General features: G+C 34.6%; 1 long non-coding RNA gene across 1 annotated transcript in view; it reads right to left on the bottom strand.

Moving 5' to 3' along the window:
* LOC105883006 (uncharacterized) overlaps positions 1 to 13,506 on the bottom strand; it is a 32,465-nt gene extending 18,959 nt beyond the window's left edge. Inside the window, exons 1-2 of the long non-coding RNA XR_012920582.1 lie at positions 13,191 to 13,506; positions 69 to 204 (exon numbers count right to left, since the gene is read on the bottom strand). This is a non-coding gene — a long non-coding RNA (uncharacterized LOC105883006). The remainder of the gene's footprint in view (positions 1 to 68; positions 205 to 13,190) is intronic.
* Positions 13,507 to 16,708: the final 3,202 nt, after the last annotated feature.

Below are 16,708 nucleotides of genomic sequence, written 5' to 3'. Positions count from 1 at the left end.
TTGCACCGTGATTATCTAACAGATCAGGACTAGAGTTAGCAAGCAATGTCAAAAGGGTACAGACTTACCGACTGCCTTATAACTGGCTTATTTCAGTATTTTCATTTTAAGTTCTCCAAACTTTTAATTTCATCCTTATCTCGGGTTTCATCAGGAACTGTATTATTTTGCATCATGGTTTAATTTTCTACATATGAAGGAATACTTGCAAAAGAGAGAAAGTAAAAGAAGAATTAATATCTCATATATTTATTATTTATTTGGTGATAAAATTACATATGTAGTGCACACTGTGTGCCAGATATAGGGAATAAACTGGATGACAGGACAGTGTTCTTTTCCCATACAAGTTCACAACTCCTTTATTAAGAAGTCTAAAACATGAAAACTTTTATATACTGGTATCATTTACAAGATTTCTTTTTAGTTTATTAAATCCAACAATTTTAAACCAAATAAAAAAATGTAAACTAGAAAATAGAAGTGGCTACAATAATATTTCTTGAGCACTTACTATGTACGCAAGTTTTGCACAAGTTTAATCCTTATGACAAATTTATTATTAGATTTTAATCTTCATTTTGAAGAGGAGGAAATTGAGGCTCACACAAGTTAAGTAACTTGCACAACATCACGCATCTCACAAATTTAAACCATTGTTATCCGATTCCACGGTTCTCTGTCTTATTCATTATTCTCTACTGCTCCATTTTAACAGTTACCATAACCTCAACATTCAGGCGTTAATACCTCAGGTTTTTGTGTTTATGTAATTGTATTGCTTGATTTGGAAAATTTTCCTCAAACCATTCTCCTTTTCTCTTCTCTTGAGGATCCTAGTGAGAAAGTGTCTGGACTATTCCATTATAGTTGAAAATATAATCATGTAGCTTTCTCAAACTACTCTTGTCTTGCTTTGATGCTATAATATATTTACTGAGCCCCTGTTATATGCCAAGTGCTGTGCTAGATGCTTTAAGAGTAAAATGTGGTCCTTGACTTACACTTACAGGAAAACCAGAATCAAGTAATAAATAAAATAAAGGTCTGATGGATGACATGGTAGCAAGAGCACAGGGTGCTAAAGAAGCACCTGCCAGCAGGGGGCTCCGCTGAGGCTTCCTGTGGGGAATGGGATTTGAACTGCCACCTGAAACTTGTGGAGGACTATGGGCAAGCTTTAATCTTCATTTTTCCCAACTTGACCTCACCTCCCAGAATTTGGCTTCTATCCATACATTCAAATGAATTTGCATTCTCAATGGCTTCCAACCATCATCTAACTTCCAAATGCAACAAGTCATCATATGCCAATCTACACAGATCACTACTGCAGCTTCTCTAGATTTTCTCTTCCCTTTCTCTTCTCTGCTTCTTCACCAGTCTGTTTTCTCCATCTGTCCCTAACCACCTGCATCCAGTTTTCTTTCTCCTTATTGCTACCCTTCCTCTTTACACTTCTAACCAGGAAACTGTCCTCAGGTCCACTTTTTCTACTTTCTCCTAAACTCTCTCTTTTAAATTCATGGTTTAAATCATTTCGATGCCTTTTTATTTTTATGTTTATTTTCCCTTGAATACCATAGAGAATATTCATACATATTTGTATATAAGACATAATATATATTACATATATATTCTATATATGACATAAGTAAACCAAAGTATAAATTTGGTTTAAAATGATTAAAATTATATTGCTATCTTTAAAAAAAATCTTTAGTAAATTATGACTCATTTTTGCATTATGTGATAGAAAAATGGTCTCACTGTTTTAAAATTTACCCTGTAGCCTATTTTCAACACAGAAGCCAGCGTGACCCTTTAAAATTTGTCATATCCTATCACTAACCTTCTTAAAACCTTCTAATGGCTTCTTATTTCAAAGCGTAAAAGCCAAAATATATACAATGCTCTGTAAAGCCCTATATAATCTGTTATTTAGTACATTTTTTTTTTTTTTTGCTGCACCTTATGGTACTTCCTCCTTGCTCACTGCATTCTAGTCCCTCTGACCTCCTTGCTGCATCTGGAGTATTCTAGGAATGCTCCTACCTTAGAGCACTTGCTATTCCTTGTAACTGGAAAACTTTTCTAGGTAACTACATGGATCTCTCCCTTACCTCTTTCATATCTTAACTCAAATGTCATGTTTTCAGCAAGGCCTTCCCTGATTACCCTGTTTTCAATTGCAGCTCTTCCCATCCGCCAAGCCACTACTGGCTCACTAAATCTCCTTTCCTGCTTTTTTTTCCATAGTGCATAACACTATCTAATATACTATGTAATTTACTTGTTTATTTTGTTTAATGTTTATCTCCCTACTAGAATATGAACTCCATAAGCACATATCTTTATTTATTTTTTTGTGTCCTACAATATTCCTATCAATAGATTAGTTCCTGGAACATGATAGATATTTATGGAATGAATGAAGCTTAATGGGAAAGCAATAAACTAAAGTAGGTCACCTAGAAACCAGAACTTGATGGACAACATAGTAGGGAAGGCAAAAGAAAGTGGAAACTATTCCTTTATATTGCATAACTATGACACACAACTGGTCAATAAGGTCAGTGTGCCCAGGTGAATAAGAATTAAACCTTAATTATCTCTGACCTGGCTAGTGCAATCTGGTCTCTATTGAGAGAAGGAAAGGGCCAAGAGTTTAGATCATAAACTTTTAGAAACCAATCTTTATATGAAATTTCAGATATTAAAGTATACCACATTTTTAAATAGTCCGAGAGGCTAATCTCTCAACCCACATTCTAACAGACAGATAACCATGCAGGAGTAAACAAACAAAAAATCAGCACACACACTTGTTAGTTTTCTACCTGTGCTCTTATCAATTCTCAATATTTCAGGAGAGCTGGACTCATCATTAGCTAGCTACTAACTCACAGAATCTTGACATTTTTATACATATTCTGTTCTAGTTACTGTAACATTGGTGTATAATTTGATCTCAGGGAGTGTGATATCTCTAGGTGTGTGCTTTTTCCTCAGAACTGCTTTAGTTATTTGGGGTCTTTAGTGATTATGTAAAATTTTTAGGATTATTTTTACTATATTTGTGAAGAATGTCATTGGTATTTTGATAAGGATTGCATAGATCACCTTGGGTAGTATGGACATTTTAATAATATTAATTCTTCTAATCCATGAACATGGGATATCTTTCCTGTGTGTGGGGTGTGTGTGTGTGTGTGTGTGTGTGTGTGTGTGTGTGTGTGTATGTGTGTCCTCTTCAGTTTCTTTCATCAGGGTTTTATAGTTTTCCTTGCAGAAATTTTTGTTTGTTAAATTTATTCCTAGGTATTTTATTTGTATAGCTATTGTAAATGGGATTGCTTTCTTAATTTTTTTCAGATTGATTGCTCTTAGCATATAGAAATGTTATTGATTTTTGTATGTTGATATTGTATCTTTCAACTTTACCAAATTTGTTTATCAATTCTAGTAAGTTTTGGATGGAGTCTTTAGGTTTTTCTAAATATGAGATCATGTTATCTGCAAACAAGGATAATTTGACCTCTTCCTTTCTAATTTAGATGCCCTTTATTTCTTTCGCTTGCCTAATTGCTTGGGCTGGGACTCCAGAACTATGTTGAATAAAAGTGAAAATGAGCATCCTTTCCTTGTTCCTGGTTTTAGAGGAATGACTTTCAATTTTGTTCCTTTTCAGTATATTAATAGTGGTTTTGTTATATATGGCTTTTCTGTACTCTGTTCTATTCCATTGATCTGTGTATTTTCATGCCAAAACCATGCTGCCTTGATTACTATAGCTTATCTCCATCTTGAAATCAATTAAAATTAAATGCTGACCGTACCAAATGTTGACAAGAACGTGAAACAACTAGTGCTCTCATATATTGCTGGTGGGAATGAAAAATAGTACATTAGAAAACAGTTTATCAGCTTCCTAAAAATTTAAACATACACCTACTGTGTGATTCAGCCATTCCTAGGTATTTGCCCAAGATGATCAAAACATATGTCCATACAAAGGCTCGTATGCAAATATTCATAGCAGTTTTATATATAATGGCCCCAAACTGGAAGCAACTCAAATGCCCGCTAACAGGTAAATGGGTAAACAAATTGTGGTATATTCATACAATGTGATACTACTACTCAGCAATAAAAATGAATAACTTACTAATACATGTAACAACATGGATGAATTTTAGAATAATTATGTTGAATGAAAAAAGCCAAAGAAAGATTGCAAAATGATTTGAAATGGCTGTTTAAATTAATCTTGTTTATTTTATCATCTTTGTATTTTGTATTCTCTATTTTGTCATCTTGTAGCTATATCCCTAAAACCTTCTAAATACTATAGAAACATTCTATTCATTATATCAAATTATTCCATTTTTATAAAATTCTAGAATATATTAACATATACATAAAGCAGATTTTTTATTGCTTGGAGACTCAGAGGGGACAAGGAGAATGGGAGGAATTATAAAAGGCATGAGGAAACTTTTGGTATGATCATAATTTTGTTTGTAGTGATGATTTCATAGGTGAGTACATATATCAAAAATTCACAAAATTGTACATATTAAATGTGTGTAGTTTATTGTATGTCAATTATTTTTTGATTAAGCTGGCAGAAGAAAAAAGAAGGCAGAAAAGAAGAGGAGGAAGAAGAGGAGAAAATAGATAACATGAGTTTAGAGAAATGGTTTTTGCTAGAAATATATATTTGGTAGTAGTCATCAGGTATAGATGGCACTTCAAACCTTGAGAATGAATGAAATCACCTAGGGAGAGATTAGCTGGAAAGGGGAAGGAATTTAGGATACTGCTGCAAGAAGACACCAAAATGTAGACGTTTAGGATGAAGAAGGTCATGACAAACTGTTCAGTTTTCTTAAATTTTTTAAATCCAACAACAAGCTTGAAGTGCCTGATTGTCATTTGTTCACTACAGGCTGAACCAGTAGGACTACAGGTTTATAAGTTCATAGCATTTATCATTATTATTGATTCTAATTTATGAGAATTATCTTTTCTCCCTCAACTTTAGTCTTTATAAAATTTCCATTCAAAATTCTCTATCGTAGTGAAAATATGTCTCATATTTCTATGAAATGCTAGCATATGTAACACATGTTAAACTAACAGCATTATGCATGGTGTGAGCCATCAACAAAGCATAGAATATAAAGTATTTACAGAAATGAATATGTGGAAATTGTCATTTTAATTGATATTTATGAGGGATGTGCCAGTATATACTAAATCAATATTATTAGAGTTCAAAAATAAGTAAATTTTTCTGGTTAAGCTTAATTGTTTATAATTAATTAATTAATAATACTTTAATTGTAACTAATTCAAGTGGCTATTTAAGTTAATTTTGTCTGTTTATTTCTATTTTGTTATCTTAAAGCTAGAGCCCCCAAAACCTCCTAAATATTAATACTCCAGGAACATATCAGATGAAATCCATGTATTTATATAAGAAATGGAATTATATTTTCAAAATCTGAAAAATCAAATGCCTCTCTTGCTTCAACCTTCTTTCCCGCTCAGAATATTCACTCCGTCTCTCCCAGCTTCTCACCAAATTTAATACTTCTGGAAGCGTGTTTACGCTCACTGGCTCCACTTCCCAGCCCTCTCAGCCTTGTCACTCTTCTAAGACTGCTCTCTAAAGCCCACCATGAAATCTCAGCAGTCAGCGACCCCAGCACTCTCCCTTCTCCTGTTACTGGAGCTTACTGCAACATTTGATGCCGCAGATGGCTCCATTCTTCTCACAACTCCTCCACTTTTTTCTTTTCTTTTTCTCTTCTGGGATACTATTTCCTCTTACTTTGCTGGCTATCCCTTTTCAGTTTGTGAGTTTTTCTTCTCAGTTTAAATTGTGAATTTGCATGGTTCTATTTTCTACCCTCTTCCTTCTCTACCCTCTTCCTGGACAGTCTTATCCCCACCCATGTTTTTAACTCCAGCCTCCTAAATTATTTGCATTTTCATAAAATAAAGACTATCCTCCCTCTTAGAGCCAAAAACACACTTGCCTACCTCAGTTTCTTGGCTAACTCCTATTGAACTTGGAAGACTCAGGTCAAGGAAAAATGTAATTCTGAACAGCTTAGAAGCCAGGTCTATTCAACAATAGACAAGTCTGTTAGCAAAGAATAAACCTTACCAAATAAAGTGACAACCAGACAATTCATTCCAATGTTTAACACATTTACTAGAGAGGTAGTTTTCAGAAAAACAAATGAATACATAAACTTGTGGTTGTCAGTCACTGGGCAGTATATAAAAGCTGTGGGAAAAGGCATTAGAGAGTAAAATATAGGAAAGGGTATGAAATCACTTGGTCTGGAGCCAGGGCTCAGTCTACATTAATCTGATATTGAACATGCTGTCTAGTTGAAACTAAACAAAAGTAAATTAAGAAAAAATTTGCTACCAAAGCTTATAGCATCATACTCAAGCTTAGAGAAGTGCTGTTCCCAGCATTTGTGACATTTCACTTTTATAGATGAAACCAACTTAAAATGCTGACATTTTCAGTTATAAAATTCCCTGGACAAGATCCAAGATATTACTACCGAGAGGTCCATTTTAGTGGTTAGGGAACCCAGAGGTTTTGGAAATGCTTTTTTCATGTAGATGCTGCTAATGGAAGAATATGTCTTATTGTCACAAAGAAACAAAAGTAAATTTCTCTTAATTTTTAAATAGAATTACTCACTGAATAAATTATTCACCTAAGTCATAGTTGATGAGTAATAAAGCATGTATAATTTGCATCTGTGTATTATATAATCACTAAAATTAGCCTGTACCTAGTAATCAACTATATTTTTTATTTCTTAAGAATACTTTCTTTGCATCTTCTAAACAAAATTTTAGTATTTATATCTGTCATAATCTAAAATTTTATATAAACCTCAATTTTAAATTTTATTTCAGAATATTACAGGGGTACAAATGTTTTGGTTATATAAATTGTTTTGTGTATGCTTTGAGTCAAAGTTACAAGTGTGGGAGAAGAGGATGGGTAAATTTTTTAATTTCTATCAAAAAATTCCATGTTTGCATTGGTAGAGAAAAAGTTATATATGTATGTGTAGAAAGAGAGACAGAGACAGAGAGACTGGGACAGAGAGAATACAAAAGAGAATGGGATTAAGAGATAGCACAGAAATTAAGCATTTATTCAAATTAATTTTGTACATAAGATAACTAATATGTAGGTCATAAAATAAAATATACAATTTTGCTATATGTAATAGATTTCAAATTATAATTTTAAAAATGCTTATTTTAAAGATTTCCATATTCATGTGTAAAAACACTTGTACACTAGCTCATTGTGTTTATAGTAACATGACTTTCTCTATTTCATATTATTTGATGGAGCTATACTAGAAATAAATTATCTTCATGGGCTTTAACATGAGATTAGAAAATTATAAATCTTAGTGGAGTGACTACAGGTATGAGGTAGGTAGGTCAGCGACATTTATAAAGAACATTATCTTACACAGCTGTCCATTAATAATCCTCTGAGCTTACTACTTGGCAGACACATTTATAAGACAGTGCAGAGCCTGCTAAGGTCTTCATTTCAATTACTCTCAAGTTTCTCCTGGGGTGACCTTAGATGTCCTAGATGAAAGGCCACTGTAGTAAGTCAATACATTTTCTACTACTAATTTTCTCCACTATGAAGACTGAAGTACATTATTTGAATGTGTTTTAGGTTTCAAGATTTCAAAATGGGTAAAGATGTTAGACTTTACTGTTAAGTAAAACCCCAAGGTATTCGAGAGCCCTTTCAGTAGAAACCTGTTTTGTCAAGAGTTATTGAGTTGGTGTCTAATAACTATACTGACTTTTATCAGAACACAACTGGAATTACTGTTGCATAGTAATAGTGAAAGCAAGTTTCTCAGCTAATCAACAGATGCAAACTTCCCCTATGATTCTAACAATGTGGGCTTTCAGCATGCTTATATGATTCAAGAAGTCTAGCTCATTAATTTTGAAAAGGACACTGCAAAACACACACACTTTGCAGAGGAGTTAACGTAAAGCAACGAAGGTGAAAGGTCAACCCTGAGTCTGATGGACTGCTCTTTATGTACTGCTCATCCCCTTAATTCCTGCTTAAAAAAGATAAAGGAATAGTGAAAAGTATATTTGCATTTCTTTATTGATTTACATGATTCTTTTGAGCTCTGCCAGTTCACATAATCAAAAGACTCTGTCCTAAACAAGTGATCATTAAAGCCCAGCATTTATCAGGACAGAAAACAAGTTTATGGTTGCAATTTGTTGCTGTTTGGTGATATTTAAGCATGCATGCTATGAACTTAGAATGTGGAATGACAGACAATTGAGATGAGGGTGAGGGGAGAGGAGGGTGGATGATGAGAAATTACTTAATGGGTCCAAGATACATTATTTGGGTGATGGATCCCCTAAAAGCCCTGACTTCACCACTAGGCAATTTATCCAGGTAATAAAATTATACTTGTAGCTCATAAATTTATACAAATATAATTTTTTTAAAAAAAGACACAATTTAGACTTCTATGGACCAATAAAATTGCAAGCAACATGAATTCACAATCTTTAGATGCCTGAGAAAACAAGCTACCACAAGTGAGAGTCAGCAGAAACAGCAAACCATAGTCAGCCCACAAACCCACAGCTATTGGGATAGTAAGATGATGATTAGAAATTAAATGTTTTACATATTTAAAGAAATTTTTAAATGTTTTCAAAATTATGATGATTAAGATATTACCAACTATTACCAATAGATTGTTAAAAGAACTAGAGTATTTAAAATGTAAAATTGAAATTGAAAACAAAATCAATTACATATAAAGTAAATCTAATAAGAGTTTCAGATAAATAAATTAGAAGAGGTGAGGAAGAAGCAAGTATCCAGAGCTGAAAAATATCTATCACCCTTCAGATTTGGGAATCCTAGTGAATCTCTAGAAGGATTAATAAAACTAGAATTCACTAATCACATTGTAGAGAAGAAAAGCAATAGCAAAGTAAAGATTTCAAAAACAGCCTGAAAGAAAAAGTAGTTCACCTACAATTACATTAATGCATACAACATTAAAACCCAGAAGATAGTGGAATAATAACTTCATTGAACAGAGAGAAAATAACTCTCAACCTAGAATTTTGAAGACTTTCAATAATAAGAGCAAAATAAACACGTTTTCTAAAAGAAGAAAGTAACTGAGGCATTTCCTAACAATTGACTCTCACGAAATGAAATTCTAGAGCATGTCTTTTGGAAAGAATGAAAATTATACCAGGGTAGGATCTAGAACACAAGAAGACATGAAAGAATGGTGAGAAAACAAAATCATTAACCATATAAAACAATAAAATGCCTAATCTGTTGGGTTGAAAACAAACAAGGTGGAACTAAAGGTATCTCATCTATGTCAGAAGAGGACAACTCTTTCTTCTTCTTCTTCTTAGTCTTCTTAGGTTTTGAATGCCTGACAGGATGCCAAATATAATAAATGTAGACCATATTAAGTTGCATGTATGCATGTTAAAATTATTAGGATAAACACTGAAAGAAAGGAAATAGTGTATATTACTTCTGTAGTGTAGAAAAATTAATATGTTTTTCTCATATATAACAAGGCTCATGAATGAGATCCCTATAACAAAACATTAACAGAAGAAAAGCATAACAAATTTGTAATATAAAATTTATATGACATAGGAGCCTTCAAAAATGAAGACTGCCAAAAACAGGAAAAATGTATATTTTTATGCTTAGGTTTGATGAAAAGTGGACGGTCACATAGTAGCATGATTAGAAAGTGGTATGATCTAATGGTCATAAACTGAGGGAAATGTAAAAACAAAAGCACGCATGTTAGAAATTCAGAATTCTTTTATTTCAGGGAGAAGAGAGGAGGGTAGTTCAGTTTCTTCAGCTTCTTTCTTTTTTTCTCTTTGAGACAGAATTTTATTCTGTCACCCTGGGTAGAGTGCAGAGGCATCACAGTAGCTCTCAGCAGCCTCAAATGTCTGGGTTTAAGTGATCCTCCTGCCTCATCCTCCCAAGTAGCTGGGACTACAGGCACCACCACACCCAGTTAATATTTCTATTTTTAGTAGAGATGGGTCGCACTCTTGCACAGGCTGGTCTTGAACCCTTGAGCTCAAGCAATCCTCCTGCCTGGGCCTCCCAGCATGCTAGGATTATAAGCATGAGCCACCACACTGGCTGAAATTCAAAATTCTTACACTCATTAGTCTGTCAATACCTCCATTTCTCCTCTTTGTGTTATGTATATTTTTTGAGAAAAGGAAAGAATTTGGTTTATGAATATGTTGATAGAAGAAATTGCTCAAAGAAAATCTAAATTTAAAAAATAGACTCAGGATTTTTTTCTCCAAATTTCAGGGCTTAAACATCTTTTTTTTTCTCTCTCTCAGAAAACATAGTTTTAAAACTAGTTTTATAATGTCCAAAATGGCTTTGGCATGGGTTGGTGCAGTTTCTTACTGTACTAGGATTATTTTTAAATGTTCTCCCTAAATTATACCATTGATGTATGTCAGTAAAAGACAAATGTCTTTTTTAGGGAATGCATAGAGATTCCAAGAGGTAGGCAAAGAGGAGATGGGTATACTACCTAGAACTCGTGCTTCAGTATGCCAAAGCATTAACACAGAATTCCAAATGAAGGTAATTCATGGGGCCAAATCAGCAACCAGAAATCAGAGTTTGACACTAAGTCATGGTAGGGGTGGGGAGTGGAGAAAGATTTGAGTGAAGTTGCTGTGAAGTATATCTAGCAGAAGCCAATGATGCTGTCTCACATTATCAATCATTTTATATCCCTTTTAGCCAACTTTTAGCCTCTGGTGTCCTTTTCCTTACCCTGCTCAACTCTGCACAATTTCCCTGGATAGCCAATGCTTACAATGGGGTGAATATTGTCTGTCTCCATGCTGGTGGAATTATGTGTAGATAGATAGGTGATTGATAAGTAGATCATTGCTCGGGGTCCTATTATGTACATTTTTCTGCATCTGCACTTCTTCCTTAATGACTTTTGGAAATCTCTCAATGATGTAGCTCTAATTCCATTCTTCTCAGTGACTACATGCATAATACTCATGTTATTGATATACCACAGTTCGTCCAATCATTCTCTTAACAAATGACACCCTCTTTGCTTGTTTTTCTGTTCATTTGCTACCACAAACCATTCACACAAAAGATCCTTATTTTAATACCCTCTATGTGCCTGTTCAACTCTAGAAATAGAGTAGTAAACAAAACAAAGACCACACTCTCATGGAGTAAAGGGGACGGCCAAGAATTTAATATGTAACCTAATGTTATATTTGTATGAAGCTAAATAAGGTGTTAGAAAGTTACAGAAATTACTTATTACTTTAGATGAGTTGGTCAGGGAAGACCTCTCTGAGGAGATGTTTGATTGGAAACCCGAATGATTTCAGGGAGTAAGCCACAGGAAGGATTAAGAGCAATCCAGTCAGAAGGTACAGCAAGCACAAGAGCTCTGAGGGAGAGCCACTGAGAGTGATGAGAAGAAACAGAGCACCATTGTGGCTGATGCATCATGGGAAGCAGGCAAGCAGAGGGCTCACACAGGCATCTTGTGAGGGGCCAGAATGACATAGGGCTTGGTAGCCTGTGGAAGGAACTTTAGAAAATGGCACAGTAAACATCCACAGATATTGCTATATTAGTCTCCAAAAAGGCTATCAGAATTCACATTCCTGTAAGTAGTCTATAAACCTGGGCAGTTGGGCTCCAGAGTCTATGTAGCCGTTTGTCAGCCATTTGAGTTTGTTCTTTCTACAATTTACCTATAGCTTGAAAGGGTATTAGGAGAATAAAATATTTGTATATAAAAGCTATACAAATGCAAACATTCTTGTTAGTTTATCAAGTCTATCAAACCCAGAGAGATATGGATATTGTACTCATCAATGGGAAACAGGACAATTTCACAGTAAAAAAACAAAACAAAACAAAACAAAAAAACCTGGGCTGAGGAAAAAATGAAATACTAGTATAATTTTAGGTCCAATGGCCTCTAGAATAACAGTTCTCAGGGCTAGAACTGGGAAATTCAAATTGGCAGTGTCAACACAAAAGTATAGGACAGAGTAAATTGCTAAAAGACCTGACATTCACAAGAGATAGACTTTTGTAGGTTGGAAGGACACAGTCTTTTAAATATGCCAAAATGCTGACTTTTGACTATAATAAAGTGACTTACATCAGTAAAAATGTATAACACGGGTAAATTTCAAAACAAAAGGAGCTTGTTTTAATCCTTATTGTCCAATCTTTTCTCAGAATTTCTAGTTTCATCTTCTACTGTTGACATCTTACAGTCTGTGAGGGAGAAAGTCATGGGGCAGTGGGAACAGGTTGGACAAATCACAGAAGGCCTGAAGGTCAAGGGGAAGGGCAAATCCTTGAAGCTCAAGAACCACAAATATCTGTTAAAGTTGATGTTGCCTTTTCATGAAAAAGGTATAAGGAACTCTTAATAATCTAATATTTACAATGTAGGAAAAAAACTATTTTAAACTTGTAGCATTTTTAGGTGATTATGAAACACTCATTTAAAATAACCATGTAACCATATGAGACTATTGAAAAATATTAGACATGACACTGATTCCCCAAGTTTAAAAATCCTGATGGGAAAAAAATGCCAGAGGATGCCTGTTGTGTAAGAAGGCCTACATCTCCTTGGAATCACTAATTTAATCAACTTTTAATTTGTGTCTTGGGCTTAAAGATAGACATTTAGAATGAAACAAAACATCTTCTAAAAACAAAGCAGTAGATCCAATTTCAGTTAGACTCTCTTGCCATCATTTGGCTTTTAAAATTTTGATAACCTTCCCTCAAAAAGTGAAGCATTTCCTCTTGTCTAGACGGCATAACCTGCTTCCGTCTCCAATAGGTCATTTGGGAACCTGGGATCTCTTATTAATGTTTCCCTCACACCATATATGATTCCATATAAACCAGGGCTGTCTGTCCCTTCTGCACCCCAAATGGGGATCCCTGCAAGGCGGTGCTTCCAGTCATTCTTGGGCCAATGCCTTCACCAAATTCTGTTTAAAAAGGCATTTGTTCCTGTTTTCTTTGCACTTACCTTGTGAAGTCTCATCCCCATGACATCCGACAGTGGCTTTGGGTGTTGGCTAAAGAGAAAGCAGCAAGCAGCAGTTAGGGAGGTGGTTTCCTGTGGAGCCAGCAACTTAACACAGCTAAGTTCAGGTCAACCTCTGAATACTAAAAGTGAGAAGTCAAAGATAGTGTAACCAGACAGCTAACTGTTTTCATTACACCTACACATGCAGTAGCAAAGCATTTTGGCTGCTGAATTTTCTTTAAGTACAGAGTGCTGCTTCTTAAAAAAATACTTTTTTCAACTTACAAAGACTTTTATAACAAACTACACTTTTGAAAAAGAAAAGCCTTCTTTCTTTAAAATATATTATCCAGAAACCATTGTACACATTCCATATAAGGCATTGCTGTTACATCTTAGAAGTACCTTCTGGAAAGAATCCCATCTTATATTTCTTTGCATTTCTTACTTTACTGGCACAATGTGTTCCTAGGAGTTGAAGGCATGCACGCATATGCCATTTGCTTGTTTGTTCTTTGATTCATTCCTCCATACATTTTTCCCTCAATGAATTCATTGAACATATATTGAGCTTCTCTTTTTCATGAGGAGTATAACCATGAATAAGACATAATCACTGTCCTCAATAAGTTTATTAAATCTATTACAGCTGGGTAAAGAAAACTGAACAAATAATTGTGACTACCATGTGAGAATGACAATAGAAATTTAAACAGAATACATTTGGCCCTAAATGGGGAAATGGGCATTCTAACTGGGATAAAAGAGTTGATTAAAAGAGATGATTCTTGAACTGTGGTAAAGAGTATTGCAAGGGCATTTTCTATGCAAGAAAATACATTTCCAGCTGAGGGTCTATGCAAAGATCCAGAGGCACAAAACAATACATATTTTTTGGTAACTATAGCTAGCGCTATACTGATAAAGTGTAGAGGACCCTGACAAGGGATTAGACTGATATATTAACAAAATTATTTTTAGTATCATGAGGCATTTTTTATGCAGAACAAAAATAAATGGCATATGTTATATATCCATGTAATAATTCTTAAGAAATATTTTGGTTAAAGATTGAACACTTTAAAGAAGACTGTTAATGAAAAGTATTAAGATGCTTTCAATACTTGGCCCATATCTGAAAAATGCATGCATATTACAGATGTTCACAATGGTGAATGTTCATACTAAGTGCTAACACATGAAGCAGAACTAGATTATAAAATACTAATCCCTCTTGAGGAAACTATATTCACTTTATTTTTATGTATCAGAATGGCTTTGATCCAATAGAAAATCACACCATCTATAAGAGTGTCTAGCACAGAGTAAGTTTTCAATAAATAAGTGTTTATGGAAATACTACATTGAAGCAGCTTTTGCCCAGCAAAGAAATGCTTTGGGCATTGACCCAGCTCTCCAGTTTGTAAGTGTTACTGATCATTTGGTAATCAGAATCTTCTTCCCTTGGGAAGAGGGCACTCTAGAGAGGGTTGTACTCATTAAGTCTCTTTTTGGCCTTAACTCCTGATTAAACTTTCCCCTATCTGACATATATCTGGAGATACCTGGAAATGTTTTCTCTAGGTGTGTCTGAGCATGTTTGAAGGATATAGCTATCAAACTATTAGACTTGGACATGCAAACCAAAGGGGCACAGTTGTAGTTGCTGCTATCAGTGGCAATTCAAAATGCTCAAGTCAAAAGAGGAAAAGCAAGAGGTCCATGGACAACCACAATAAAAGTAGCAGAACACCATCTCCTCTCTACTCTACTTCCTTACTGTTTGGGTGCATGAAGTTAGAGGGTGGGGTGGATATGACAGTGAAGGAAGTATTAGAGAGAGAAGAGAATAATTAGCAAACAAGTATGTATACCAGAAGGGGGTCTAAGATACACAATCTCAGGGCCAGACCCAGATACCATTTCAAAATACAGAAACACCCCATGAGACTCACTTGTGCCTCTACACAGCTCACCACTTTTACTAGTCAGACTGAGGACATATCTATTGCCATTTCAGTTTTATATGCGAAAATTTATATATAGAATTCTAGAATACTGAAGTACAAATAAACATTTGGAACAAAATCTGTTTATACACTTGGGACTGGTTTCAGCTCGATCTTATTTAGTGAAATCAATGTTCTTGAACTTATTTTTCTAAATAGAATGTGGTTATACATTTGAGTGTACCTATAATTGTACCTTGATTGGTCCCATAAGAAGGAACAGAGCTTGATTAGCATCAGTTTGCAATTTCTTTCCAAAATCTCTTTTATTCCCTCAGGAAGAAATCAACCACTACATAGCACTTAATACATGTTAACGCTCAGCACAAACTTTACTTCTATATGTGAAAAATTTAAATACTGTAAAGTGTTATTTGTAATTTAAGGTTTGGTTATTTATATTCACTTTTAACAACCAAATGCAGTAGTGAATTATATTCATTTTGAATTGAAGCAAAACTCATTCACTTAGTTCAGTTCAATTTAAGCTAATTTACCTCAGCTAAAAACAAATACTGCTGAAGCTTTATTAATAGTTTAATATCTTGCTCTTATATACAATTATATCTTACCTAAAATGATAACTTGTATATATCCTACACACATCTTGCTATGTAAAAGTACAACAATAAAGGTTTTATTTTAACTTATTACATGAAGGAACATGTACCATTGTAATCTCAAACAGTCAGTTGAGTTTGAAATAGAAAGATCTTCTCTGCTCTCACTTAACCTTTATGACTTGCTAGGGTAATATCTGATGTTTTTATCCACATTACTCAGAGGGAATCTAGGCAAAATGATTGGACTCAACTTTTTAGAGCAAAATATCAAGGAAGCATTATACTAGTGGGATGGTATAGAAGAAAGAGTTCAGTCTTTGGAGAGAGACAGATATAGATTCAAATCCTGGCTCTGCCTTCTGTTAACTATGTGGTTCTTGAACAAGTTAATTAACTTCTCTAAGCCACTACCATCTTCATCTGCAAAATAATGCCTGCCTGTGGGACTAATGCTCAGTCAGCACACTAGAGGTACTGCCATGCCTGTTAATAAATAGTAAAGCACTTCTATACATGGGTAAATATCTGCTGCCCAAAGTCCACCAGTCCCCCCGTGTCCCATTCGACACCAGAATCCTCTGGACCTTCCCAAATTCAGGAACCAAAGGGACAATACCTCACCAAATAGAGCGCTTCTGGTATTTTACTCCAGTGCTGCCATTCTGATTGGTCAGAACCCTTACCCCACTGGTTGTTAAATATTTTTACTATCTCCTGTACCTACCTCATAGAGTTTGTTATGCTTTGATTTGTTTTTAGGGTCTCGTGAGGTAATAATATCTAGCATTTAGTAAGGATTTGCTGTCTTATCTGTGCCCAATATCACAATGCAAGATTTGTCTGCTGTGACTTATCAAGAAAATTCTCCCTTGATAAGGTCATAGAAGCTTTTACTCCCAAATTATTCCCTTCTTTCTTAGATCACTGGCAATGCTGACCACATATC

This window comes from Microcebus murinus, chromosome 8 (genome assembly GCF_040939455.1).
Source record: "Microcebus murinus isolate Inina chromosome 8, M.murinus_Inina_mat1.0, whole genome shotgun sequence".
In the NCBI taxonomy this organism is placed as follows: domain Eukaryota; kingdom Metazoa; phylum Chordata; class Mammalia; order Primates; family Cheirogaleidae; genus Microcebus; species Microcebus murinus.
The sequence above is the reverse complement of the archived record's forward strand: the minus strand, read 5'-3'. Positions and strand labels throughout refer to the sequence as shown.